The sequence below is a fragment of the Natator depressus genome, chromosome 1, assembly GCF_965152275.1.
Source record: "Natator depressus isolate rNatDep1 chromosome 1, rNatDep2.hap1, whole genome shotgun sequence".
NCBI lineage: Eukaryota > Metazoa > Chordata > Testudines > Cheloniidae > Natator > Natator depressus.
This window is the reverse complement of record NC_134234.1, coordinates 28,246,105-28,273,487: the sequence shown is the minus strand read 5'-3', so window position 1 is coordinate 28,273,487 and position 27,383 is coordinate 28,246,105. Positions and strand designations below refer to the sequence as shown.

The window sequence follows — 27,383 nt, the reverse complement described above, 5'->3', positions numbered from 1 at the left end:
AGGCTACCAAATTAAGTTGCAAGTTTAATCCTATGAAGAAATCTCCCCATGGTAGCCTAACATACTACAGTCAATTGTCAGGACTATCTTGAAGAGATTTCTTATCATGTCTGTTAGAGAAACACTGTGTATTTCTCTGAAGTTCTCCACGTTGTGCAGTGAAGATCAACAAGCACAAACATGTCTGCACATGCCAGTTCTTGTTTTGTTCAGGGCTTGTAATACCTGCTTGTGGCACACACTGAATTCCATGCACACTATGAGATGGACAGGTAAAATATTTGTGAGCTTTCCGCTTCTATGACTTTAATGCTTCTAGGTTTTCCTTCATCAGAGACAACAGATTCTGGACATTTAGTAGACTTGCTTCCTTGGCTGCATTTTCTAACTCTAATCTTATTTAATCTTGGCATGGAACTGCACCTTAAATCAGCTTGGAAATTGTGTTAGTGCAGAGGTTCACTTGTTAAGCTGCATTTCTGACCATGAGCACAAGACCCCAGTGCTCCTGGCTTTACACTGTCTGCTGGTTACTGGATTGAGTTTAAGGTGTTGTAGTCATATCATAGCTAACACCTACCCTTTGGAGAGATCACCTTTCTTCCTGTGCCATCCTGCCACAGCTAGTCAGAGGAGATACCTAAACTGGAGCCCCCTTAGTTTGCAGAATATTTTTTGTGAAGGGCTTTAGACTTTTAAATTCATTTTTCTCCATCTCCATCCAAAATAGCCTAAATCTGTTACCATTCAAGGCTCATTTTTCCTAGCCTTTTTGGGAAAGAGGGGTGAGCTGAGATCTGGGACAGGTGCATTGGGTGTAAGCAACTGTTACTGGTATGATGTTTTTCTTTTCTTCCTAGTTTCCAGCATCAGAACATACTGGGTCAGACCAAAGGTCCATCTAGCCCAGTATCCTATCTTCTGACAGTGGCCAATGCCAGGTGCCCCAGAGGGAATGTACAGAACAGGTAATCACCAAGTGATCCATCCCCTGTTGCCCATTCCCGGCTTCTGGCAAACAGAGGCTAGGGACACCATCCCTGTCCATCCTGGCTAATAGCCATTGATGGACCTATCCTCCACGAACTTATCTAGTTCTTTTTTGAACCCTGTTATAGTCTTGGTGTTCACAACATCCTCTGGCAAGGAGTTCCACAGGCTGACTGTGTGTTGTATGAAAAAATACTTCCTTTTGTTTGTTTTAAACCTGCTGCTTATTAATTTCATTTGGTGACCCCTACTTCTTGTCTGCAGTCTGCGGGGTTTATTTTATTTCTGCATTCATTTACTATATTTTAATATATGTTAAAGGCACATACAGCCCTGAACAGATGCTTTTGTGCTTGTATAGATTTAAATAAATAAATTCTGCTGCTGGTGTACAAGCAAAATAAAATGTTTTCCAGGTAGAGGTAGTCAATATTTATGTGTATTCATGTACCTAAATTACATTATAATCTATGCAATTAATTGCACCTACAGTTGCCTCCATTTAGAAGTTTAATTACTTAATTGCACCAACAAATATTGGAGGTTGAGATTGAGATTTGGCTAAAAGAGCACTCAGGATGTTTGATTTCAGTTTCTTTAGCAGCATTTTCTAATAGCTTTCAGGAACACAGGTTGTCAGTGAACAGGGTTTTTTGTTTGCTTCATGTCTGACCTGGGCGGTGCATTGGAACAAATAACCCAGTGTTTAGATGAGCTTGAAACTTGGACGAGGGCCAACTGTCTGTGACTGAATGTGGAAAAAACTGAAATTATATGTGTGGTTTTTGAGAAGTAGCCAGAAGTGGTGGTGACGTTGAACCTGACTGAGGGAAGGCAATTACTGTTTGTAACAAAAGTGTTTAGCTTAGGTGTATTACTAAATCCCGGGCTGCTTCTACAGGCCCAGGGAGCAGCTGTGGTTAAGAGTGTTTTTTCCGTCCACGTCTAGCAGGAAATGTATGTCCTTTCCTATATGAACCTTTCCACAATTATCTATGCTTTCTCACAGTGAGATTGGAATACTGTAATGCACTCTACATACTCACTAAAACACCTTAGATTAGAAACTGAAGCTAGCGCAGAATGTGATGTCCTCAGGGCTGTCCTTACCCTTACACAAAGTATGCAGCTGTGTAGGGCACCAGGAAATTTGGGGCACCAAATTTCCTGGTGCCCTGCGCAGCTGCGTGCTGCTCCAGCCCCTGCTCCGCCTCTTCCCCATGGCCTCTGCTCCAGCCTCGCCTCTTCCCACTCCTGCTCCACCTCAGCCCCTACTCCTGCTCTGCCCCACCCCACCTCTTCCTGCCCCCACCCCGCCCCTTCCTGGCCTCTTCCCACCCCTGCTCTGCCCAAGCACTGGCCCCACTCCCCTGAGGACTGAAGCAGGGCCGGGCCTGCACTCTTGGGCAGCGGGAAGTGCAGCGGCCCAGCCCCAGTTGCGACGCCGGTGAGTGCTGGGGGTGGGTCCCTCCTACCCCCCCACCGTGGAGTCCTGGGGCCAGCCCCCCACGGACCCTGCTCCCCACCCCCCGTGGGGAGGGGGGGGCGGGGCTGCACAGGCCCCAGAATAGCTAGGGACAGCCCTGGATGACTTGCACAAAAAGACAAGTTTCAGGCTGAGAGTGTGTTACACCACAATTCTAGTGGTCCCAGCCCAAGCCCTAACATCTACACTTCAATTTTATAGCACTGCAGCCTCGGCACCATGAGCCTGAGTCACTGACACAGGCCCGCCGTGGGTGCTTTACTGCAGTGCAGACATAGTCTGAGAGTCTGCCTCTCTCCTTGTGCAATATTGCCCCAGTTAAAATCCATGGAAGTACTTGAGCTAGAGACCCTCAATATAAAAGGGAGGGGATTGCTGGCAAAGTATTCTCTTTTATTTGCCAGATGTGTTATGCTTCAGGACATTTTTTTCCTCAGGCATTTGACAGTTGGGTTGAGGGTTTGAGAGGTCTGTTGCTTTCTGTGTAGTTTACGTTATCTTCTGGCATGTATTTATTTTAGGTTGGAAAGAGCAGTTAACTCCTTTGAGATTTTACTGTGAAATTAAATTATATTAGGGTACCCAGGACATGGGATGGGCACCTAGTTTTGTTTATATGAATTAGAGCAGTGGTGGGCAACCTGTGGCCCATCAGAGTAATCCACTGGCGGGCTGCAAGACAGTTTGTTTACATTGACTGTCCGCAGGCACGGCCACCCACAGCTCCAAGTGGCCATGGTTCACTTTCTGGAGCTCCCATTGGCCGGGAAGGGCGAACTGCAGCCATTGAGAGCTGTGGGCTGCCGTGCCTGCAGATGGTCAATGTAAACAAACTGTATTGCAGGTTGCCCACCACTAAATTAGAGTAACTCAATAAATAGCTAAATAAATACTGAGTTTAACCTTGCCCTTAATCTATGCTCACTTGTAAGACTCTGGCCTGTAAGAATCTGGCCTAGAATGTGTGGTTATGTGGCTGGCCTCACCTAACTGTTTTCCTTTAGCTTGACAGCAGAGGTTGCCACAATGTAGCCTTATGTCTCTCTGGGTCCCCACCCCTCCTTCTAAATGGAAAAGCACCAGATTTAAGATGGATTCCAGTATCAGGTGACATGATTACATGTCCTGTGAGACCCCAGCCTCCATTCTTTCTGGGCTGGCCCACACGTACACAGGAAGTTTTGCAAGTAAACAGAGCCATTTACAGGTCATTGATTCTGAAGCACCCTTAATGGCTTCCACTTAATGGGTTTACATCAATAATACAAGTTTATATCTTATTTTCCTAACTTCAGACATAGAAATAATACATGCAAACAAATGGGATGAACAGACTCAGTAAACTATAAGCTTTGTAATGATACCTTACAAGAGACCTTTTGCATAAAGCATATTCCAGTTACATCATATTCACACTCATAAGCATGGTGTCAAGTATCAGGGGGTAGCCGTGTTAGTCTGTATCCACAAAAACAACAACAAGTCTGGTGGCACCTTAAAGACTAACAGATTTATTAGATCTGTTAGTCTTTAAGGTGCCACTGGACTTCTTGTTGTTTTTACTCATAAGCATATTTCCATAAAACATATGGTACTGTCACAGGTGGCCATTTACACTTCAAGCTTATATTTAAGGTCTACAACCCCACAATATTTTTTTCATAATACAAAAATCATACATTCAGGTGATTATACAGTAGAACTTCAGAGTTATGAACACCAGAGTTACAAACTGACCGCTCAACTGCACACCTCATTTGGAACTGAAAGTACGTAATCAGGCAGGAGCACAGACCAAAAAAAATAAAAAAAAGCAAATACAGTACGCTACTGTGGTAAATACATACTATTAAAAAGAAAGGGAAAGTTTAAAAAAAATGTTTGACAAGGTAAGAAAACTTTCTCTGTTTAATTTAAATTAAGATGGTTAAAAGTAATGTTTTTTTCTCCATAGTAAAGTTTCAAAGCTGTATTAAGACAATGTTCAGTTGTAAACTTTCGAAAGAACAACCATAATGTTTTGTTCAGAGTTACAGACAACCTCCATGCCCAAGGTGTTCATAACTCTGAGGTTCACCCGTAGCTTGAAAACTTATTTTTATCCGATTAAAGCCTTCTTAAAAGGTCCTTGTTGGATAAGATTTGAGACACATTGCACCCAAAATAAGGGATTTCCCTTAAAATACAGAATAAGTGGTCTTATTAGTTCTTGCCCATAGTACCAGGGTCTTGATGCAGCACAGTCTGCTGTCAGAGACCACATGCGCAGTTTTCCAATGTGCATGGGGGTGCTCGATCCCCGGCTCTGCCTCAGGCCCCACCCCCACTCCACCCCTTCCTCCAAATCCCCATCCCTGCCCTGCCTCTTCCTGCCCGCACTCTGCCTCCGCACCACCTCTTCCCACACCTGCTTCACCCCCACCCTGCCTCTTCCCGCCCCGTTCCACCCCCTCCCTTGAGCGCCCCGCCCTCGCTCCTCCGCAGTGCCTCCTGCACATGGCGAAACAGCTGTGCATGGCTGGTGGGAGGCGCAGGGAGGGAGGGGGAGGTACTGATCAGTAGGGCCCACCAGTGGGTGGGAGGCACTGGAGGGGAGCTGATCGGGGGCTGACAGTGGGTGCTCAGCGCCCACCATTTTTTCCCCCATGGTGCTCCAGCCCCAGAGCACCCACAGAGTTGGCACTTATGGTGGAGACCACTGCAAAGTGAAATCTATGCAGAGAAGATTTTATGAGGTTCTGCATGAAGCACACAAAGGAATACATATCGAGCCGTAATATTATTGCTTGCCATTTCCTGCACTGTATATTCTGTAATCTTCATGTCTGCGAAGATCAAAGCAATTAAATTGTACTTTATCACAGTGCAAAGTACATAAATCTGAGGGTAAGTATCTCCTACGCAAAGGCTGTATGTGAAAAAGAACAGTATGACCTTTATTTCAGTGTTCCCTTTCAAACCAAACACGTCAGCTGGTTCACTGTACTTAGTACTGTACCAGTTCTTTAAAAAAATATGAATGAACTGGATCATTTGTGATCACGACTGTACTGTGGCTGGAGTAGACAAATACAGTACCACCTATGATTATAATGATATGTAAAAATGGGCTGGGGATTTTCCCCAGGTTTTTTGGTTAGTCAGAAATGAATGGATGAGTTTAACTGAACCGAATCAAGCTTAATTCTAGAATGTTTGCAGCAAGGAAGAGCTCCTGTACCCAGCAAAGAGGCTTAGTTAAAACATCACAGCACAGAGAATTCTCTCTCTGAGGCAAAATCCAGGGGATTATAAAACACAGAAGCTTATCTGAAGGATAAGTGAGAGCTCCAGCAAGTACTTCAGATTAATAGAGTTGTCACACAGTTTATCCAGGCAGAAGTCACAAGAGTCAGACAGTTTTAAAGGAGCAATGCTCTTCTTTTATTTGTATGTACTACTGTGGTCCCTTCTCAGTGCTTCTGTAGAGTTTGTTATCTGCAGCTCTCTTCAGAATACTTTATGAACATTAAAGTAGGGTTGTCGATTAATCACAGTTAACTCATGCAATTAACTCAAAACAATCATGATTAAAAAATTAATCATGATAAATTGCAGTTTTAATCACACTGTTAAACAATAGAATACCAATTGAAATGTATTAAATATTTTGGATGTTTTTATACCTTTTCAAATATATTGATTTAAATTACAATAACAGAATACAAAGTGTACAGTGCTCACTTTATATTATTTTTTATTACAAATATTTTCACTGTAAAAATGATAAACAAAAATAGTATTTTTCAGTTCACCTCATACAAGTACCATAGTGCAATCTTCGTCGTGAAAGTACAACTTACAAATGTAGATTTTTTTCTTACATAACTGCACTCAAAAACAAAACAATGTAAAACTTTGGAGCTTACGAGTCCACTAAGTCATATCTCTTGTTTAGCCAATTGCTAAAACAAAGTTTGTTTACATTTACGAGAGCTAATGCTGCCGCTTCTTATTTACAATGTCACCAGAAAGTGAAAACAGGTATTTGCATGGCACTTCTGTAGCAGGCACTGCAAAGTATTTACATGTCAGATATGCTATATATTTGTATGCCCCTTCATGCTTCAGACACCATTCCAGAGGACTTGTATTAGGTGAACTGAAAAATAAATATAAAGTGAGCACTGTACACTTTGTATTCTGTGTTGTAATTGAAAATATATTTGAAAATGTAGAAAACATCCAAAAATATTTAAAGGTATTCTTCTATTGTTTAATCGTGCAATTAATCGTGATTAATTTTTTTAATCACCTGACAGCCCTCCATTAAACCATTATTTCTCACAACACCTCTAGGAAGTAGATTAATATTATTGTGCTTATTGCTCCTTTTACAAACTGAGGGCTCAACTGTGGCTTTGCCATGAGCCCTGCATTAGTGGCAAGTGAATCATTGCACTGCCCCGGGAGCAGCCCAAGAGTGAGACTCTGATTCAGGAAGTCATAATCTCCCTCCCAGTCCCCACACTGCTCCAGAGAAGGGATATGCAGCACTAGGCCTATACCTGGTGCAGTATAGAGGTAGCAGCAGAACTGCACTGCCAGGTGCATTGGGTGGGGGGTGGGGCACAGTGCTCCCCTGCTCAGGGAGGGGATGTAAGGTCTCTGGGGAGTCTGTGTCCCTTCCCATGCTGCTACCCATGATGTGGGTAGTATACCCACTCCTGCTCTGCCACATAGCCTGGGCCATGATTAGATCTGGAGAAACTAAGGGAAAGAAAGATTTAGTGCCTTACTCAAAGTCACATAGCAGAACAGTGGTAATCCCCAATCCCCTGCTCTAATTGCTACACCACACCTTTATTCATTGAATCATAGAAATGTAGGGGTAGAAGGGACCTTGAGAGGTCATCTCGTCCATCCCCCTCATGCTGAGGCAGGACCTAGATCATCCCTAAAAGATATTTGTCTAACCTGTTCTTAAAAACCTCCGATGGGGATTCCACAGCCTTCCTTGGTAATCTATTCCACTGCTTAACTATCCTTATAGTTAGAAAGCTTTTCCTAATATCTAACTTAAATCTCCCTTGCTGCAGATTAAACTGATTAAATAGTACCTATGATTATGATGATATGGAGACATGGGAAACAATTGATCACCACCCTTTTTATAAAAAGAACAGGAGTACTTATGGTCTTTTTGCAGATACAGACTAACACGGCTGCCACTCTGAAACCTATCCTTTTTATAATAGCCCTTAACATATTTGAAGACTGTTACCAGGTCCCCTCTCAGTTTTCTTTTCTCAAGACTAAATATGACCAGTTTTTTTAATCTTTTGTCATAGGTCAGGTTTACTAAACCTTTTATCATTTTTATTGGACTCTACAATTTATCCTTCTCTTTCTTAAGTGTGGCGCTCAAAACTCAGCAGTGCTGAGTAGTGCAGAACAATTACTTCCAGTGTCTTACCTATGACAGTCTTGTTAATTCACCCCAGAATTATATTTTCCTTTTTCACAACTGCATCACATTGTTGGCTCATATTGAATTTGTGATCCACTATAACCCCCAGATCCTTTTCTGCAGTATTACTGCCTAGCCAGTTATTCCCCATTTTAATTTATGCATTTGCTTGTTCCTTTCTAAGTGTTGTACTCTGCGCTTGTCTTTATTGAATTTCATCTTATTGATTTCAGGCCAATTCTCCAGTTTATCAAGATCATTTTTAATTCTAATTCCATCCTCCTGTCATCTGACTATCCTCCTTTAATTTAGAGAATGACTCATATATAGAACACGAACTAAGTCTCCAATCTTGCAATAAACTCCATGCAGATGTGCAGAGTTCTGCTTGCATAGAACTCATTGCAGGATCAGGATCCAACCCACTGACTACATGGGGGAAACAGTAACTGACTGTACAAAAACTGGTGCTCTAAAATACACAAAGTGAACAAACTGAAAAATCATTATTTTCTCTAATCTCTTCCAGTTCTAATCACCTCAGATGTCACTGAGGTGGCAAAATTATTTCAGACAAAAGAGTGAATTTTAAGTTGATTGTACCCCTTCAAAACCTCTTGCAATTGGCTCAGTCCTGTAGCATAATTGGGTCTTGCTCTGTATCGTGGGGGAAAGCACGCCCCGTCCCCTTTTGGGGCTGGGTGAGGGTTGTTATATCCCTGCAGCTAAGTCTGTGCAACCACTCTTTTTCTCAGGGTACTGTGGCATAAGGGTAAAAGTCAATATGGCTGCCCTCTCTCAGGGCTGCATGGCCCAACAGCCATAGTCAATATGGCTGCTCTCTCCCTCAGGGCAGTGGGGCCCACTGGCCAGAGTCAATATGGCTGTCTTCTCCCTCAGAGTTGTGTGGTCTAGTGGCCAGCCAGGGGAAGTGGATTAGGCCACCATTTAGGGATGGCTGGTGACTTGGGCAGGGGACCTGGGCCCTCCCTTCTCCCCTGGGTCCCAGCCCAGGGCCCTATCAATGGCAAGCGTGCTCACCATTGAGTCAGCAGGGATCCGACCAAAACACACTGATGCCACCCAGCACAATGACTAGTCTCCCTGGGCTACTTCTTACCCTGTCCCTGGTGCAGTGGTCCAGGTGTCTCCAGGCTTCTTGGCCTGTGCAGTTCACAGCAGCCCTGACACTCCTTGGGCATCTGCCTGGGTCTCAGCGCCTCTGGCTTCCACTGCCTGGGGCCTCAGCAGTTCCCAGGCTGGAGCCTGCAATGTACATCCTCCCTCCTCAGCCCTGAATGAGCTGGGCTGCTCCCTTTTATACCTAGTCTCCAGCTGGAGCATGCCCAGAAAGGCCAACGGGGTGTGGCCTCTTAGGCCCAAATTGTAGAGTTAACCCCTGCTGTTTCAGTGCAGGGCAAGCACACCCTGTAACAGTCTGTGACTGAGGCTCAAGGCCAGCCTTAGAGGTGGGCAATCAGAGCAGTTGCCCTGACTGTCAACTTCCAGGGGCACCAGATCAACATTTGGGGGGTAGGGGAGAAGGAGTGCCAAATTGTTTTGTTTTGTTTGCTCGGCTGCTTGGGGAGCACCAAAAACGTTTTCTGTCCCTGGCAGCAAAACACATAGGGCTGGCCCTTCTTGGGCTCCTAGGTGAATTAATAAATACATACCTTAGGTATAATTTTAAAAGCAGAGAATGAAATGGCCAGAATTTGCCAAGAGGATTTGAAGTTCTATGATTATATTGATCAGGAAAGATCCCGTCTTTTTTCCTGACCAGGACTTTAGAACAGCTCAAATAAAGATACCCTCTCAGATCTCCATCCCGTGTTTTAGAAAAGACCCTATGCAGGCTGAGCTAGGACATCAAACAGTTTTAGTTAAGTTTCCTATAGTGGTCCCAGCCGGACGCGGAGCAAGATGACGCAACCATGGCCCTAGCAGAGCTGAGGAGGCGGCCAGGTGGCGTGTGGGGCACAGGGGCTCAGCGGTTGCTGCAGAGCCAATCCTGGGAAAAACCTGAGACCCGTGACCCTCGTTATCCCGGGACTGTGGAATCCACTGAAGAGTATTTGTGGAGAGATTCATTCCACCCACCAAAAATCCTGCTTCCCCCAAACACGACCAGTACCCCACCCTGTCTGGCTGGAGAGCGCCATCAGATACTCCACTTGCCCTTCCTTACTTTGTGAGATGTCCCCACATGCACAACGTTCCAGTCTATAAGGACACTATCAGTGGCAACAGGAGGATGACTCTCATCAGGAAAATCGAAGGACATATCTGGACCCTGGAGGAGGAAGTTCTTCACTCAGCTTTCTGGAAAACCAACACCTATTCAAGTCAACGAAGTCACTGGCAGCATCCGTATCATGGGCTATTTTGACAATGAATTGAAAGAGTGGTTGTTGAACAAGGGGTTTTAAATAAACCAACTATCCCGTTTTCTTTGTGCTGATTCATGCTATCTGTCCCCTTCTGAGGAGGGTGTGTTTTCTTGCTCATAGCTATTCTAGACCCAGATGAACCAGTCTTAAGATTTATGTAACAGCAGCAAGGAACCACAGGGGCACAACAAGGTTCCAATAACATCAGTGATGAGCTGCCAAAATCTTAACAATGGGTTCCCTCGTCACCCCACGAGGGGGTCGTTGCCCACCCCCGCCCCCCGGGGCTCCTGCCCCATCCAACCCCCTCCCCGGATCTCTGCCCCATCCACCCCCCTTCCCTGTCCCCTGACTGCCCCCAGAACTGGGCAGGAGGGTCTCATTGGCCACCGTAGTGGGTGCCCACCCCTAAGAGCCAGAGGCACCTGCCGGGGGGTGAGGTGCGGAGTCCCGGAGGTGCTTACCTGGGGCAGCTCCCAGGAAGCTTCCGGCAGGTCCCTCTGGCTCCTAGGGGCAGGGGAGTGTAGCTGGGGGGGAGCAGGGGGAGCAGCTGCTCCCCCACTTATCACATCAAAAGTGGCGCCTTAGGCGTCAACTCCCTGGGTTCCTCCGGGGCTGGAGCACCCACGGGGAAAATTTGGTGGGTGCAGAGCCCCCCCCCCCCAGTTACCTGCTGCGCCGCGGGTGGTCCTCCTCGTGCCCCCCCGCCCCAGCTCACCTCCGCCTCTCTGGGCCTGAGCGGGAAGCTGTGGCCTGCTTCTCAGCCTGCCCCGGCTTCCCATGCGAACCGCGGGAAGCCTGGGGGGGCGGAGAAGCAGAGCGGGGTGGCACATTCAGGGGAGGAGGCAGAGCGGAGGTGAGCTGGGGGTGGGGTGGGGAGCTGCCGGTGGTGCTCTGCACCCACCACATTTTCCCCTTGGGTGCTCCAGGGCTGGAGCACCCATGGAGTTGGCACCTAAGGCGCCACTTTTGGCGGGTTAAATTTAGAAGCCCTTTTAGAACCGGTTGTCCTTCGTGGAACAACCGGTTCTAAAAGGGCTTCTAAATTTAACAACCGGTTCTAGCGAACCGGAGCGAACCGGCTCCAGCTCACCACTGAGTAACATCCATATTACGCCCCATCTAGAGAAGGGGGAAGTGTCCACGTAATGTCCTATTAGCACAATGCTTTTTGCCAAGAGAAGGAGCTATACTATGACACCCATGTGAAAGTGAACAAAACTCCATCCTCTGCTGCGCTGAAGGACAAGGTCTGATTAATTGCACGTTTATTTACACCACATGAAATGTGCAGGAAAAGTTTACAAAATGACCCTTCCCTGCATGACTATTGCAATAAAGTTAATAAAAAAAAAAACTACACCAAAGCCGGGTGCATTCATTAAAGCCACTAGATCTTTCCCTTCATTCTGAGTCTCAGTTAAATGCTCCGAATAGGACATATCTGGATTTGTTTTCTTTTTTCAGAGTGGATTACTATTTGTGAAGCCGGACAAATTGGCAGCCTTGAAAACTTAAGTTCTCTGTATCCCCACAGAACAGATATAGCACAGGCTGCAAGTTTCACCAAACTGTCCCACCCATCTGGTAACACCAGGGTGGGAGGGCTGGGACAGATGACAACACATCATCATCATCATCATGTTCCTATTAGGCCTCTGGTGTTTAGGACAGTGACGAAGCTCCTCCACGCCTGTCTGTTTCTGGCAAGTCTTTCAATAGTTCCCCAGCTATGCCCCAGGTTTTTCAGCTTGGCTTCTACAGCTCTTCGCCATGTTGTTTTTGCGCGGCCTCGTTTTCACTTGCCTTCAGGTGTCCATTGTGATCAACACTAAAGTTGAAATAGAAGCTTTTGATGACTTTGATTATACGGAAAGGAATTCCATATGCCTGCAGAATGTGCCATAGGCTGGTGCTGTGAATGCTATCAAAAGCCTTCTCAAAATCTATGAAATTTATGTAGAGTTGCCATTGCCATTCTAAGCACTGTTCTATTATGTTTCAAAGTGTTAAAATCTGGTCTGTGCATCCACACCTTTTCCGAAAACCAGCTTGCTTTTTTCTGAGAACACTATCAGCTGCCTCTGATATATGCTGAACTATGATCCTACACAATACGTTGCTTGGCACAGATAAAAGTGTGATACCACGCCTGTTATTACAATCACTGAGAGTTCCTCATCTCTTTGCGAACAGAGACCGCTAACAGGGAGTTTGGAAGGGGAGTGGGAAGAGGGCGAGGTACACTTGCCATTCTTTAAAACCTTTAAACTAAACTATAATCAAAACTTCTTGATTTAAACAAAAACCCTATCATTAACCTAGGTAACTGTAGGAGAAAATGCAGGCAGAAGCCCAGCAGCAGAGTGTGGGCTATCCTGTTTATTGCACTTAGTGTAGCATGTATGATTACCTGTCCTGTGGGCGGGTCATGTATGTGTGCATTCAGTGCAAGGAGCTCCTGGCCCTCAGAGACCGTGTACAGGCTTTGGAGGACAGGGTGGCGGAACTGGAGGAGCTAAGGGAGGCAGAGAGGTATGTTGATGAGGCTTTCTGGGACACTGTAGATTTGCCCCACCTCCAGTCAGACAGCCCCTGCACTGTTAAGGAGGATGAAAGACCCAGAGAAGGAGAGCAGTCAACGGGAACAGAGGGAAACCTTCCCATAGTTGGGACCCTCCTTCCAGATGATGATGGAGTATCCTCTTGCACTGAGGTTACCTCTCCGGGGAAGGGAACTCCAGTCATTAGGAAAAGGCAGGTGTTAGTAATGGGAGAGTCGATCATTAGAAACATACATACCTCGGTTTGTGATGACCGGGAGAACTGTACGGTGACTTGCCTGGTGCGAAGGTTGCGGATCTCTCGAGGCATCTAGATAGACTTATGTGTAGTGCTGGGGAGGAGCCGGTGGTCATGGTACATGTAGGTACCAATGACATAGGGAAGGGTAGGAGAGACATCCTGGAGACCAAATTTAGGCTGCTAGGAAAGAGACTGAAATCCAGGACCTCTGTGGTGGCATTCTCAGAAATGCTTCCAGTTCCACCCGCAGGGCCAGGTGGGCAGGCAGAGCTTCAGAGTCTCAATGCATGGATGAGACGATGGTGTAGAGAGGAGAGCTTTCGATTTATTAGAAACCGGGGAAACTTTTGGGATGGGGGAGCCTATACAGGAAGGATGGGCTCCACCTAAACCAAAGTGGATCCAGACTGCTGGCACTTAACATTAAAAAGGTTGCAGAGCAGTTTTAAAACTAAGAGATGGGGGGGAGGGAAGCCGATTGCTGCAGAGGCGCATGTGGCTCGGACAGAGACTTCTCTTAGAGGAGAGTCTATTGATAGAGATTCTCTAGGTTTTAGTCATGAGGAGGGGATGAAAGAGGATAAAGTATGGGCCATATCAGATGAGAAACATTCACATAAAGAATCTGACACATCAGAAAAGGGCAGACAAATAAACAGTGACAAGTTTTTAAAGTGCTTGTACACAAATGCTAGAAGTCTAAATAATAAGATGGGTGAACTAGAGTGCCTCATGTTCAAGGAGCATATTGATATAATAGGCATCACAGAAACCTGGTGGAGTGAGGACAATCAATGGAACACAATCATTCCAGGGTACAAAATATATCAGAAGGACAGAACAGGTCAGGGGGCGGAGGCAGGAAGGAGTGGCGCTATATGTGAAAGAAAATGTAGAATCAAATGAAATTAAAATCTTAAGTGAATCCACATGTTCCATAGAATCTCTATGGATAGTAATTCCATGCTCTAATAAGAATATAACAGTAGGGATCTATTATCGACCACCTGACCAGGACAGTGATAGAGATGATGAAATGCTAAGGGAGATTAGAGGGGCTATCAAAATAAAAAACTTAATAATAGTGGGGGATTTCAATTATCCCCATATTGAATGGGTACATGTCACCTCAGGATGAAATGCAGAGATAAAATTTCTTGATACTTTCAATGTCTGCTTCTTGGAGCAGCTGGTACAGGAACCCACAAGGGGAGAGGCAACTCTCGATCTAGTCCTGAGTGGAGCACAGGATCTGGTCCAAGAGGTAAAAATAACAGGACCGCTTGGAAATAGCGACCATAATATAATAACATGTAACATTCCTGTGGTGGGAAGAACACCTCAACAGCCCAACACTGGCATTTAATTTCAGAAAGGGAAAGTATGCAAAAATGAGGTTAGTTAAACAGAAATTAAAAGGTACAGTGACTAGAGTGAAATCCCTGCAAGCTGCATGGACACTTTTCAAAGACACCATAATAGAGGCTCAACTTAAATGTATACCCCAAATTAAAAAACACAGTAAAAGAACTAAAAAAGAGCCACCGTGGCTTAACAACCATGTAAAAGAAGCAGTGAGAGATAAAAAGGAATCTTTTAAAAAGTGGAAGTCAAATCCTAGTGAGGTAAATAGAAAGGAGCATAAACACTGCCAAATTAAGCATAAAAATGTAATACGAAAAGCCAAAAAGGAGTATGAAGAACAGCTAGCCAAAAACTCAAAAGGTAATAACAAAATGTTTTTTAAGTGCATCAGAAGCAGGAAGCCTGCTAAACAAACAGTGGGGCCCCTTGATGATCCAGATACAAAAGGAGCACTTAAAGACAATAAAGTCATCACGGAGAAACTAAATGAATTCTTTGCTTCAGTCTTCACGGCTGAGGATGTTAGGGAGATTCCCAAACCTGAGCCGTATTTTGTAGGTGACAAATCTGAGGAATTGTCATAGATTGAAGTGTCACTAGAGGAGGTTTTGGAATTAATTGAGAAACTTAACAGTAACAAGTCACCAGGACCAGATGCCATTCACCCAAGAGTTCTGAAAGAACTCAAATGTGAAATTGTGAAACTATTAACTGTGGTTTGTAACCTGTCCTTTAAATCAGCTACTGTACCCAATGACTGGAAGATAGCTAATGTAACGCCAATATGTAAGAAGGGCTCTAGAGGTGATCCTGGCAATTACAGACCAGTAAGTCTAACGTCAGTACTGGGCAAATTAGTTGAAAAAATAGTAAAGAATAAAATTGTCAGACACATAGAAGAACATAAATTGTTGCACAAAAGTCAACATGGTTTCTGTAAAGGGAGATCGTGTCTTACTAATCTATTAGAGTTCTTTGAGGGGGTCAACAAACATGTGGACAAGGGGGATCCAGTGGACATAGTGTACTTAGATTTCCAGAAAGCCTTTGACAAGGTCCCTCTCGAAAGGCTCTTACGTAAATTAAGTTGTCATGGGATAAGAGGGAAAATTCTTTCATAGATTGAGAACTGGTTAAATGACAGGGAACAAAGGGTAGGAATAAATGGTAAATTTTCAGAATGGAGAGGGGTAACTAGTGGTGTTCCCAAAGGGTCAGTCCTGGAACCAATCCTATTCAATTTATTCATAAATGATCTGGAGAAAGGGGTAAACAGTGAGTTGGCAAAGTCTGTAGATGATACTAAACTGCTCAAGATAGTTAAGACCAAAGCAGACTGTGAAGAACTTCAAAAAGATCTCACAAAACTAAGTGAGTGGGCAACAAAATGGCACACGAAATTTAATGTGGATAAATGTAAAGTAACGCACATTGGAAAAAATAACCCCAACTATACATACAATATGATAGGGGCTAATTTAGCTACAACTAATCAGGAGAAAGATCTTGGAGTCACTGTGGATAGTTCTCTGAAGACGTCCACGCAGCGTGCAGCGGCAGTCAAAAAAGCAAACGCGATGTTAGGAATCATGAAAAAAGGGATAGAGAATAAGACGGAGAATATCTTATTGCCCTTATATAAATCCATGGTGCTCCCACACCTTGAATACTGCGAACAGATGTGGTCCCCTCATCTCAAAAAAGATATACTGGCATTAGAACAGGTTCAGAAAAGGGCAACTAAAATGATTAGGGGTTTGGAACGAGTTCCATATGAGGAGAGATTAAAGAGGCTAGGACTTTACAGCTTGGAAAAGAGGAGACTAAGGGGGGATATGATAGAGGTATATAAAATCTTGAGTGGTGTGGAGAAAGTGAATAAGGAAAAGTTTTTTACTTGTTCCCATAATATAAGAACTAGGGTCCACCAAATGAAATTAATGGGCAGCAGGTTTAAAACAAATAAAAGGAAGTTCTTCTTCACTCAGCAAACAGTCAACCTGTGGAACTCCTTGCCTGAGGAGGTTGTGAAGGCTAGGACTATAACAGGGTTTAAAAGAGAACTGGACAAATTCATGGAGGTTAAGTCCATTAATGGGTATTAGCCAGGATGTGTAAGGAAGGTGTCCCTAGTTTCTGTTTGTCAGAGGGGGGAGATGGATGGCAGGAGAGAGATCATTAGATCATTACCTGTTAGGTTCACTCCCTCTGGGGCACCTGGCATTGGCCACTGTCAGCAGACAGGATACTGGGCTGGATGGACCTTTGGTCTGACCCAGTATGGCCATTCTTATGTTCTTATGTTCCTTTCTTTGGTATCTTCACTATAACCCCATTGGTCCACTCATCTGGCACTTTTTCCCTTTCCCAGACTGATGTAAATAGGGGGGCCAGAATAGATGCTGCTAATTTAGAATTTACCTTGAACAATTCTGCATTCAAGCTATCCTTGCCAGGAGCTTTCCCATTTTGTAAGGATTTGATGGCTTGAATGATCTCTTCCTCAGTGTGGGGTGTGGGTGGGGGTTGATATCAAGATCTTCTGCCTCCTGGATGTTTGCTTCCTCTTTAGGTGACTCCCTGTTCAGCAATTCTTTGAAATGCTCTGTCCAGCCCATTTCTTGTTCTTTTCGGTTGTTAGCAGGTGTCCTTGTTTGTTCCTGATAAGAGTGTTTGTTGGTGTCTGCCGTTTCCCACTGATAAACCACGTCATTTTGTAGACGGTTCCTTGTTCACCACAAGCAGCTGCATCTTCTGCTCGTGTTGCCAGATTATCTATATAATGTCATTTGTCCACTCTCACAAGGTGTTTGATGTCCCGGTGTGCCTTGCTATACTGCTCATGGTATTTGTCCTTTAGCTTCTGGGATTTTGTGTCTAAAACTTTTTTCTTCAGGACTCATCTGGTTTCTATGGTGTTCCATGTGCTGGGTGTAGTCCACTCCTTCCTCCTCTTCTGCTGGTAGCCTAGATAGGCTTCATTGCTCTGTTTACTAATTGCTGTTACTTTGTCCCACTTCTTGTTGATCTTCTCATCTGCATTCCCCTCCTCTTCATCAAGGTCTGCTAGTGCTTGAAACCTGTTCTTTAACTGCAGAATGAAGGCTTTCTGTATTTCAAGGGATTTTAGCTTTATACACTGTGTTTTATAATGAACACTCCAAGCCTAAGATATATTTTGAACAACATGAAAAATAGGACAGACCCTGGAAGGACAAGGCGGGTCAGATCCACTAGTGATAACATCCATCAGCAGCATTTTTATGCTAATGACTTTAAGGCACGACCACCTCAGGCCAGATTCAGATTCATGATTAGCAATCAAATGCTCTACACCCCATTACTAATCCCTTGAGTCATCCAGTCCATGGTTTTCAGAATTATTTTGTTATTTGTATACAGCTAGGTATATGTAGAAAACTAAACATGTGGAGGGGTTCAATCATAAAAATAATGTTATGGATAGTGTACTGTACAGGTGCATTTTACTGCTAAAACACTGGCACCACTCATGAAAGATATTCCTTTAGCGCAAGAGGTGAAAACTGGTGCTTTAGGCGAACACAGTCCTGAGTTTTAACTCCACATATAACCATGTGACCACAGTCATAGATTCATAGCATTTAAGGCGAGAAGGGACCACCAGATTATTTAGCTCTGAGTGTCCCCTGCCTCGGTTTGCTAGAAGCTGGGAGGGGACGACAGGATGGATTTCTTGATGATTGCCTGTTCTGTTCATTCCCTCTGAAGCACCTGGCATTGGCCACTGTCAGAAGACAGGATACTGGGCTAGATGGACCATTGGTCTGACCCAGTATGGCCATTCTTATGTTAGACTGACCTCCTGCATATCCCAGGCCACACCATCATCTGTAGTATAGATGATGAATGTGAAGTTCTATGCAGCCACTGAATCACTACAATTGCTTTACAAAGATCCCCCAATACATTTTTATACATTCTGCAAAGCTTACTTCTCTTGCTTCTTATACAGATCTTTGTTTAAGGATTTAGTCTGCTACATATGTTCAACTTCTTAAGCTTCTCTAGCGACACTGAAATTATACTTAAATGTATTGCACGTGCACCGTGGGCTGAATACAATAGTCATGAACACATAACTTGTGAATATATTTGCATCTGCTTATGTGCTGCACAACTATAGTTTGTTGGCAGGTGCACTTGAATATAAAATAGGAAACCCCCAGTACCTAAGCTACCTTCCCATCTTCATAATACCTTTAATAAGCCATTTAAACTTATCCCCTTCACCTTTAGTAGGTCGCTTTGTGAAATTAACCAAGAACTGCTTCATTAGAATATATATGAAATCTGTTCTTTTTCCTTGTTTCTTTGTTGTTTATTTTATTTTATTTTTTTGTAGCAGCCTTACATCTGTTATAACAGAATATGCAACAGGTATAACCAAGAAGATACATTTTCCTCCAGCACCAGACACCAATGCAGTAATGAAGTATGTTACCAGTAAAGATTCTCTCAGCACACCCTAAAACACTGAGCCAAATTTAGCCTTGATGTAGGTGGGCATTAGGCCACAGAAACTTACATACTTTAAAATGTCTTGCTTGTATTTTCTAGCTGTCTGACAGATATTTTTGTATAGATTGTATACATAGAGTGTAACATTTTCAAAAATGCCTAAGTGACCTAGGAGCACACGTCCTGTTGACTTTTAGTGTGCTCTTAAATTACTTAGGCACTTTTGAATATCCCACCCAAAGATAGGAGCTGGCTATATTCAGTATGGTAACCTATTCAGAGAGGCATGTATGTGTTTATGTTGACTGAGGTTTAAGTAGCACATGCCTTACAAATAGCCTGAGGGCCCAGATATACCCTTGGCAGCCTATAACTGCTCTGGGAGTTAGGCATTGGAAGAAAAGCAAACAAGGGATCCTTGATGTGAGTAACTGACTTTCTCCTGGGTGGGATAACACTCTCTGCCTTCCTTCCTTCCTCAGCACAGCTAGAATTAGAGAGCAGTGTGGAACCCAGCTGCCCAGGAAGAGACTAAGGTTTGTAGGATTTGCAGTATCAGAGGACAGGGGAAAATATATAATGACCACAGAAGATACACCTCCCATGAATGCCACTTGGTATTAATTTCAAAAAGTCCTACAGAAAATCCAAAAAGTAGCATTAGAAATAGTACATTGGGTCACCTTCCCTCATTCTCCCTTGCTCCTTGTGAGATGCTCCGTCTTGTGTCATGGGCAGCATGATTAATTCAGAACATAACAGAGCTACTCTAGGATATATTGCAAGATGACAACTACACTAAAATGACACTATGCCAAATCTTGCCCAGTTTACACAAGTAGTCCCAATGAAGTGAAAGAGATTACTCCATGAGTAAGGCAGACAGAACATGGCCTACAATCGTACAATGGTACAATCTGATGCTGCCTTCAGAGCTAATTACAACCTCAGGCATATCTTTGATAATCATTATTTCAAGAAATCATTATGTTGATAATAGCATATACTTTCTGTATTATAATCATTTCACTATTAGTTATTATTTATTCACATTCTGGTAGCACCCCCACTGTGCTAGGCACTGTCCAAACACACAGGTAAACACAAGCCCTGCCAGAAAAAGCTAAAAATGTAAGCATGGGTCTTATCCTCTGCACTCCTGTAGTTTTTTCTGTGCAAGGATCTCAACATACACTTTACAATCATGAATGAATTAACCTCTCATCACAACACTTTTGTGGGATAAATCAATTTCATTCCCCTCCCACCTATGTGCTTTAATCAGGAGACTATGCTTCCTCTTCTAAAGATATGTGCATAAAACTAAGATATTTATTTAAGAATTCATCAGTGCCTGCTGTTTATTCCTCACATCACATCATAATCTTTAATTTAAATATCATTCTAATTAGCTGCTGTGGAGGTAATTAAAGTGTCACAACAAATTATAACAACTGCAGGCAAAGAATCTTTGGGAAAAATATATGTCAGAACCTAAGAAATGGTGTGTTAACTTTAAGAAAATCTAATTTTTGCCAGCATCCTTAATATTCTGGAGGAGGAAATAGCTGAGTGTATAATATTCCAAGAAAGAAAGGAGGAGCCAAATTCTCAGTTGTTGAAGTCAGTTATGTTGATATACACCCACTGAGGACCTGTATCTGTATTTCAGGTAATTCTGGAGCTTCAGGTGGAAAGAGACCTCTCAAAGGAGGGGTTGCTTTATGAAATCCTTAAAGCTACTGCTAGAACCAAGGAAAATGTAAATAAACATTTTAGGAAATTTTATTCCTAACCAGAATTTGATAGATCGATTTGAAGACAATTGCCTGTAGCTCCATGATAAAGTTCAGTAAGTACTTTAGACTAATTTCTAGCTGCCCACTTTCTAAAATGGAGTAAGGTGAGTATATTAATGGCCTGACTTTTAGAGGCGGACAACAACCCCAGCTCCCATTCAAGTCAATGGGAGCTGCAGGTTCTCAGCCTCTTTGAAAATCAGGCCAAAAAAGAGAACCAGATGACTGAGTTTGCAAGCTTTTTCTGTCTTGGGCTAACACATTTCTGTCGCTTGGCCAATAGTGCTTTCAATACCCTGAACTAGGTGCTGTAAATAAGAAAAGGAGAGGAAACTGAGAAAACAGACAACTCGACCACTCCGCTTTTTCATATTTGAGTGCCATGAGTGAAGATCTTTGTTGCTGTCTCTGCATTGGCCAAGGCTCACTCTATTGGTTTTGTCGATGTGAATTCTTTCCTTTCTGTCTTAAGTCTTGCAGATTTTGCCCTTTCATGGGCATGCCAATTTTGCCCAAAGCCCACACCCAAGCCTGCTACCCAACACATTCATATATTTTTTCTTATTCTCTGTCTGCCTTATTGCAGAACTTTATAAGAGACTGTAAGCAAAATATTTCACACTTGGGCCCAGAAAAGAGAAGAATTTGACGTGAACGGTATTGTCATAAATATAAAGGGAAGGGTAAACCCCTTTAAAATCCCTCCTGGCCAGGGGAAATCTCCTCTCACCTGTAAAGGGTTAAGAAGCTAAAGGTAACCTCGCTGACACCTTACCAAAATGACCAATGAGGAGACAAGATACTTTCAAAAGCTGGGAGGAGGGAGAGAAACAAAGGGTATGTGTGTCTGTCTATATTCTGTCTTTGCCGGGGATAGACCAGGAATGGAGTCTTAGAACTTTTAGTAAGTAATCTAGCTAGGTACGTGTTAGATTATGATTTCTTTAAATGGCTGAGAAAAGAATTGTGCTGAATAGAATAACTATTTCTGTCTGTGTATCTTTTTTGTAACTTAAGGTTTTGCCTAGAGGGGTTCTCTGTGTTTTGAATCTAATTACCCTGTCAGGTATCTACCATCCTGATTTTACAGGGGGGATTTCTTATTTCTAATTACTTCTATTTTTATTAAAAGTCTTCTTGTAAGAAAACTGAATGCTTTTTCATTGTTCTCAGATCCAAGGGTTTGGGTCTGTGGTCACCTATGCAAATTGGTGAGGCTTTTTATCCAACATTTCCCAGGAAAGGGGGGGTGCAAGTGTTGGGAGGATTGTTCATTGTTCTTAGGATCCAAGGTCTGGGTCTGTAGTCACCTAGGCAAATTGGTGAGGCTTTTTACCAAACCTTGTCCAGAAAGTGGGGTGCAAGGTTTTGGGAAGTATTTTGGGGGGAAAGACATGTCCAAACAGCTCTTCCCCAGTAACCAGTATTTGTTTGGTGGTAGTAGCGGCCAATCCAAGGACAAAGGGTGGAATATTTTGTACCTTGGGGAAGTTTTGACCTAAGCTGGTAAAGTTAAGCTTAGGAGGTTTTTCATGCAGGTCCCCACATCTGTACCCTAGAGTTCAGAGTGGGGGAGGAACCTTGACAGGTATGGTGTCATTTCAAGAACTTTACAAGGGCAAAGGGCTTTCTCATTTTTGCATGGTCTGTTAAAACTAGCTCCTGAGCATGGCACTTTTCACATGTCTTCAGTGGGAGTTAAACTGATGAGGGCAGAAATAAATATACTGGGTGAAATCCTGGCCCCACTGAAGTCAATTGCAAAACTCCCATTGACTTATAAGGCCATGGTTTTACCCATCTTAGAAAAGCCTCTTTCCTTCCACTCCCTAAAGCAAACAGCCTGTTTTAGGATGGGTTGTAGTGTTCTGCAACATTCTTTGAAGGACTTACATTCCATGGACATAGTAGTATTTCAGTTGGGATAAACCAGAGATATAGGAGGGCAGCATTAGAGACGTGTTTTGCCCAATGTACCAGGTATACTGGCAACACTCAAACGGATCAAGAAAAGAGGATTGATGGCCTCAACTTTTCAGAACAAAAGGGGAAATATAACCTAAGGTAAGAGGCCGGGTGTTTATCTTAGCATGAAAATCCAAAAAGTGGTTTTAGTAATTCCGTACATGCACCTAAGGAATGAGACAGACACTTCTTGAAAAGTAATATTTTTTTTGCTTTTCTATAGCACTTTCTGTTCAGTGATCACTAAGCATGTTGCAAATATTAATTAAGTCTCATACTACCCTTGTGAGGTAAGTATTATTAACTCCAGTTTACAGATGCAGAAAATTTAGGTACACAGAGCCTTATCCAAAGTCTAATGAAATCAAAATTCCCAGGGTACATCTACACTGGATTAAAAGAGCTGCAGCTGGCCCAGGTCAACTGACTTGGGCTCACGGGGCTTGGGTAGCAGGGTTAAAAATTTCAGTGTAGACATTTGAGCTTGGGCTAGAGCCCAGGCTACAGGACCCTACCCCCATAGGCATGGGAACTAGGGGTGCAGGGGGTGCTGCAGTACCCCCAGTTTTTGTGCAGGGTCCCACCCGCCACCCCACGCCCAGAGTCCCAGTGCTGCCAGCCCGGTGCCTGAGGCTCTACTCCTGGCCCCGCACCAGGGGTCCCGACTCCCAGCTGCAGGACACGCGCCCGGAGCTCCGTTCCCTGCCCCGCATGCGGGGCCCTGGCTCCTGCAGGACCTGCGCTCAGGGCTCTGTTCCAAGCCCCGCATGCCTTGGCTCCCTTACTCCCGTCCACATGCCCTCCCCAGAGCCACGGTTCTGCTCCTGGCCCCAGCTCTGCGGGAGGGAGGGGAGCACAGACAGGAGTAGGGCGGGGGTGAGGTAAAAAGTTTGGGGTGGGGATCACTGGCTTTCAGCACCCCCACTGTAAAAACTGTTTCAGCACCACTGGAAGCCCTTGCGGGGTTCCAGACACCGGGCTCCAGCCCCAGCCAGAATGTCTACACAGCAACTTTATAGACTGCAACCCAAGCCCCAGTCAGCTGACCCAGGCCTGCCACAGGGGGTTAACTGCTGTGTAGTCACACTTCTACAGACTTCAGTTAAAATCAGACTCAGAACGTAACTAACACCCGTACAATCACACAGGATCTCTGTAGCAAAACCAGGAACTGAACTCACATCTCCTGGCCATGTGCTTAAAATTAAAGACCCCCATCTTTCCTCCCTTTACATTACATTAAGTAAAAGTACTGTGCTTATTATTTATGTTTTTAAGTAATTTGTCAGATGAGACTATAGTATAGTCTATATACTTATAAATTAAAGTATTCAAATACTGTACAGTTAATATATCAATTATATAGGTATCTGTATTTATTTATAGATATATCTTGATTTGTTAAAATGGCAGTAATTTTTACACTTGAAAAATAAAACACTTCTGGATTGCAAGGCAAGGAAGTGGTTTCTATGCATTAACCAATTGTCTGCTTCCTGCCGATGATTCTGTGTCAAAAGACATCTCTAATGGTAATGGGAAAAGAATGTGTGTTTTTCCATTAACACACTTGCTGGCAACTTGCCAGAACTTCATCTTAGCATGTACCTAGCTGTGATTAACTGAATTTATTTGTGCATGAGCATAAGCAATTGATTGATTTGGGAGTCCCTGTTAGGATCCAGTCTGCAATAATAGGGATTGAAAACATTCATGGATACTCTACAAAATAATCACAGCTAAATAGAAAACCTATAACTTTGAGCATTAGCATTAAGATCTGATGTAGTTTTTCACTCAGTGGAAATGAAGACTGAGGTCCCAAAAAAACCCCTCTGGCATAGACTGAACTCAAGGGGCCTGGTTCTCCTCTCACTGATACTTAGGGTTGGAAGGATTCGATTTTTATCAATAAATGTCAGTACATCACTTTCACCATACACATACTTACTGACAAAATATATTTCCATCAATAATAATAAAAATTTACAGATAGAGGAAGTAAGAAAAATACTGTTTGAGAAATTAAAGTCAAAATCCAGTGATTTAAATTTGAATTATGCTGGTTAGAAATGGACTAGCGAATGAATAGTAAAAACATGTATAATTTGTTGATTTAAGGATATTTACTTTGTATATTTTGACATGTGATGTTGACAATTTGTGTTAACTTTTTGAATCTCAGCATCTACTGTCATAAAATTGTCTGACGCCCCCCCGAATTTCCCACAACTGAAAATGTATAAACATAAAAAAATGCTTAACCCCCCTAATTTCACACAACTGTGAAAAGTTAAATAGATAAAACTCTAAAAATAGCTTAATATAGACACTAATATCTGTCAAAATTATAAAAAATAAAATTTAATCCTGCCAAGTCCACTGATCCTGCAGTAACTCCATTGCCATAGGTGGAGTTACCCCAATGTATACCCATGTGACAGAAGAATCAGCCCCGAGGTGTATAAACTCCAAACTTCTGTAGTGAACTTCCACAAATTAGGGTAGCCTGACACCCACTGAAAATGACCGGGGCTGTGACTGAAAATAGAGGTCTGACAGATGCACCAGTACAAGGGCTACATGGAGGACAGAGATTGTAATGGCATGAGGTCTAATGTGGCCTAAGTGTAGGTTCCTACAGATAAATGATCTGCTGGTATAACTCCATTAATTGAGAATTTGGCCCCTAGATCCATATTTAGATACCTTAGAGGACTGACATGATTTTCAAAGGTGCTGAGCACCAGTTCTGCTCAGCACCCTTACGCAGACAAGTTTGAAAATTGTGTTTTTTGTCTCTAAAGCACTGTGCACACCTATAGGATTATATCAACAATAACATTATGGAAGGGATAGTAAAATGGAACACTTTTAATGTATGACAGTGGTAGATAATAGTGCAAGAAGGTCAGGAGGGTCAAGAGATTATATAGAAGATAAAAAAGAGTTTCAGAGCTTTGGTCCCAATTCAGGAGAGCATCCCTATTCAGGAAAGCACTTGAGCACATGCATAACTTTAGGTACATGCTTAAATGCCTTCCTGAATCAGGCCTTAATCAAGTACAGCCTATGGTACTCCTGCGGGAATTCTGCAACAAAAAAATAAAAATTCTGTGTACAATATTTTAAAATTCTGCAAAAATCTGCATATTTTATTTGTCAAAATAACACAATATAATCACACCAGTTTCAATTATTTTTGGTCATTAATTTCAAAATACCTGTCAGCAAGTATGTCTGTAACAATACATACAACAAAAAGAATTCAGGAGATGTTTTTTGCGAAACAGATTCCTTACTAGGCATATTAATACAGAACTCTGAGTAATAATTCATTTAAACTACAACAGGTTTTCTCAAAATTCATTGCACTGTGACCCCCTTCTCACAACAAAAATTACTACACAACCCCAGGAAGGGGGACTGAAGCCTGAGCTCTACTGCCCTGGGCCAGGGGGCCAAAGGTGAAGCTTGAGGGCTTCAGCCCAGGGTGATGGGGTGGGGGCTATAACCTGAGTCCCACCGCCCAGGGCTGAAGCCCTCGGGATTCGGCTTCAGCCCTAGGCGGCGGGGCTTCGACAGGCTGGGTACTGCACCCTGGTTCCCCAAGAACCCAGAGCTGCTAGGTAACAGTTATGAGGAAGAAATTGTGTCCTCATGGCTTAAAACAAGCCCAGACAAAACTCTCCAAGAGCAGAGGGGCAGTTCACACCTCATCAGGGCATGTATGGGACAAACCGAGCCCAGCCTCTCAGAAACAAAGGACACTGGCCTAGGGAGCAACAAAGGATCTGATGGACTCTCGAGTGAGTCACCCCCCTTCCTTTGGTCAGTTTGGGACTATGATGAGGTAATGCTCACTGGACTCTGAAGGGGTGAAGAAAGAACATGATAAAAGGGAGAGACGTTTGCCATGCTCATTCTCTCTTTTCCACCTCCATCTACAGACATCACTGCCAAGCAACTGAAGCACTGATCAAAGGGGAGAGCCTGGCTGAAGGCCAACCACCCAGCCTGTGGTGAGAAGCATCTAAGTTTATAAGGGCAATGGAAGTGTTAAGATCAGCTTAGAATGTGTTTTGCTTTTATTTCATTTGACCAAATCCGACTTGTTATGCTTTGACTTATAATCACATAAAATTTATCTTTGTAGTTAATAAATTTGTTTATTCTACCTGAAGAAGTGTGTTTGGTTTGAAGCATGACAGAAATTCCCCTTGGAATAACAAGCCTGATGCATATCAATTTATTTGTTAAATTGATGAACTCATATAAGCTTGCAGCATCCAGCGGGCATAACTGGACACTACAAGAAGGAGACTCCTAGGACTGTGTCTGGGACCGGGGATAATGGCTAGTGTCATTTGGTTGCACAATCCAAGGAGCAGCTTACATGCCAGAGGCTGTAAGCCCAGGAGTGGGGTTCTCACAGCAGAGCAGGGTAAGGCTGGCTCCCAGAGTCAAGGATTGGAGTGACCTAGCAGATCACCAGTCCAGATAACACCAGGGGAACGTCACATATACCAACACTGTGTCCGGTGTCTGCCTGCTCCCCTATCTCATAGGGAGCCTCCTGCTGCGGGTCTAACACCCCCACTCAGAGACCACCATCCCTGTCCCCATGTGTCTCT

The 27,383-nt window shown here is 43.6% G+C and overlaps 1 long non-coding RNA gene and 1 pseudogene across 1 annotated transcript; both read left to right on the top strand.

Moving 5' to 3' along the window:
- Positions 1-233: 233 nt before the first annotated feature.
- Positions 234-26,799, top strand: LOC141981559 (uncharacterized). The gene is made up of 3 exons (XR_012637829.1): positions 234-272; positions 861-968; positions 26,700-26,799. It is a non-coding gene; the product is annotated as an uncharacterized LOC141981559 (long non-coding RNA).
- Positions 9,836-10,354, top strand: LOC141981551 (large ribosomal subunit protein mL49 pseudogene; annotated as a pseudogene).
- Positions 26,800-27,383: the final 584 nt, after the last annotated feature.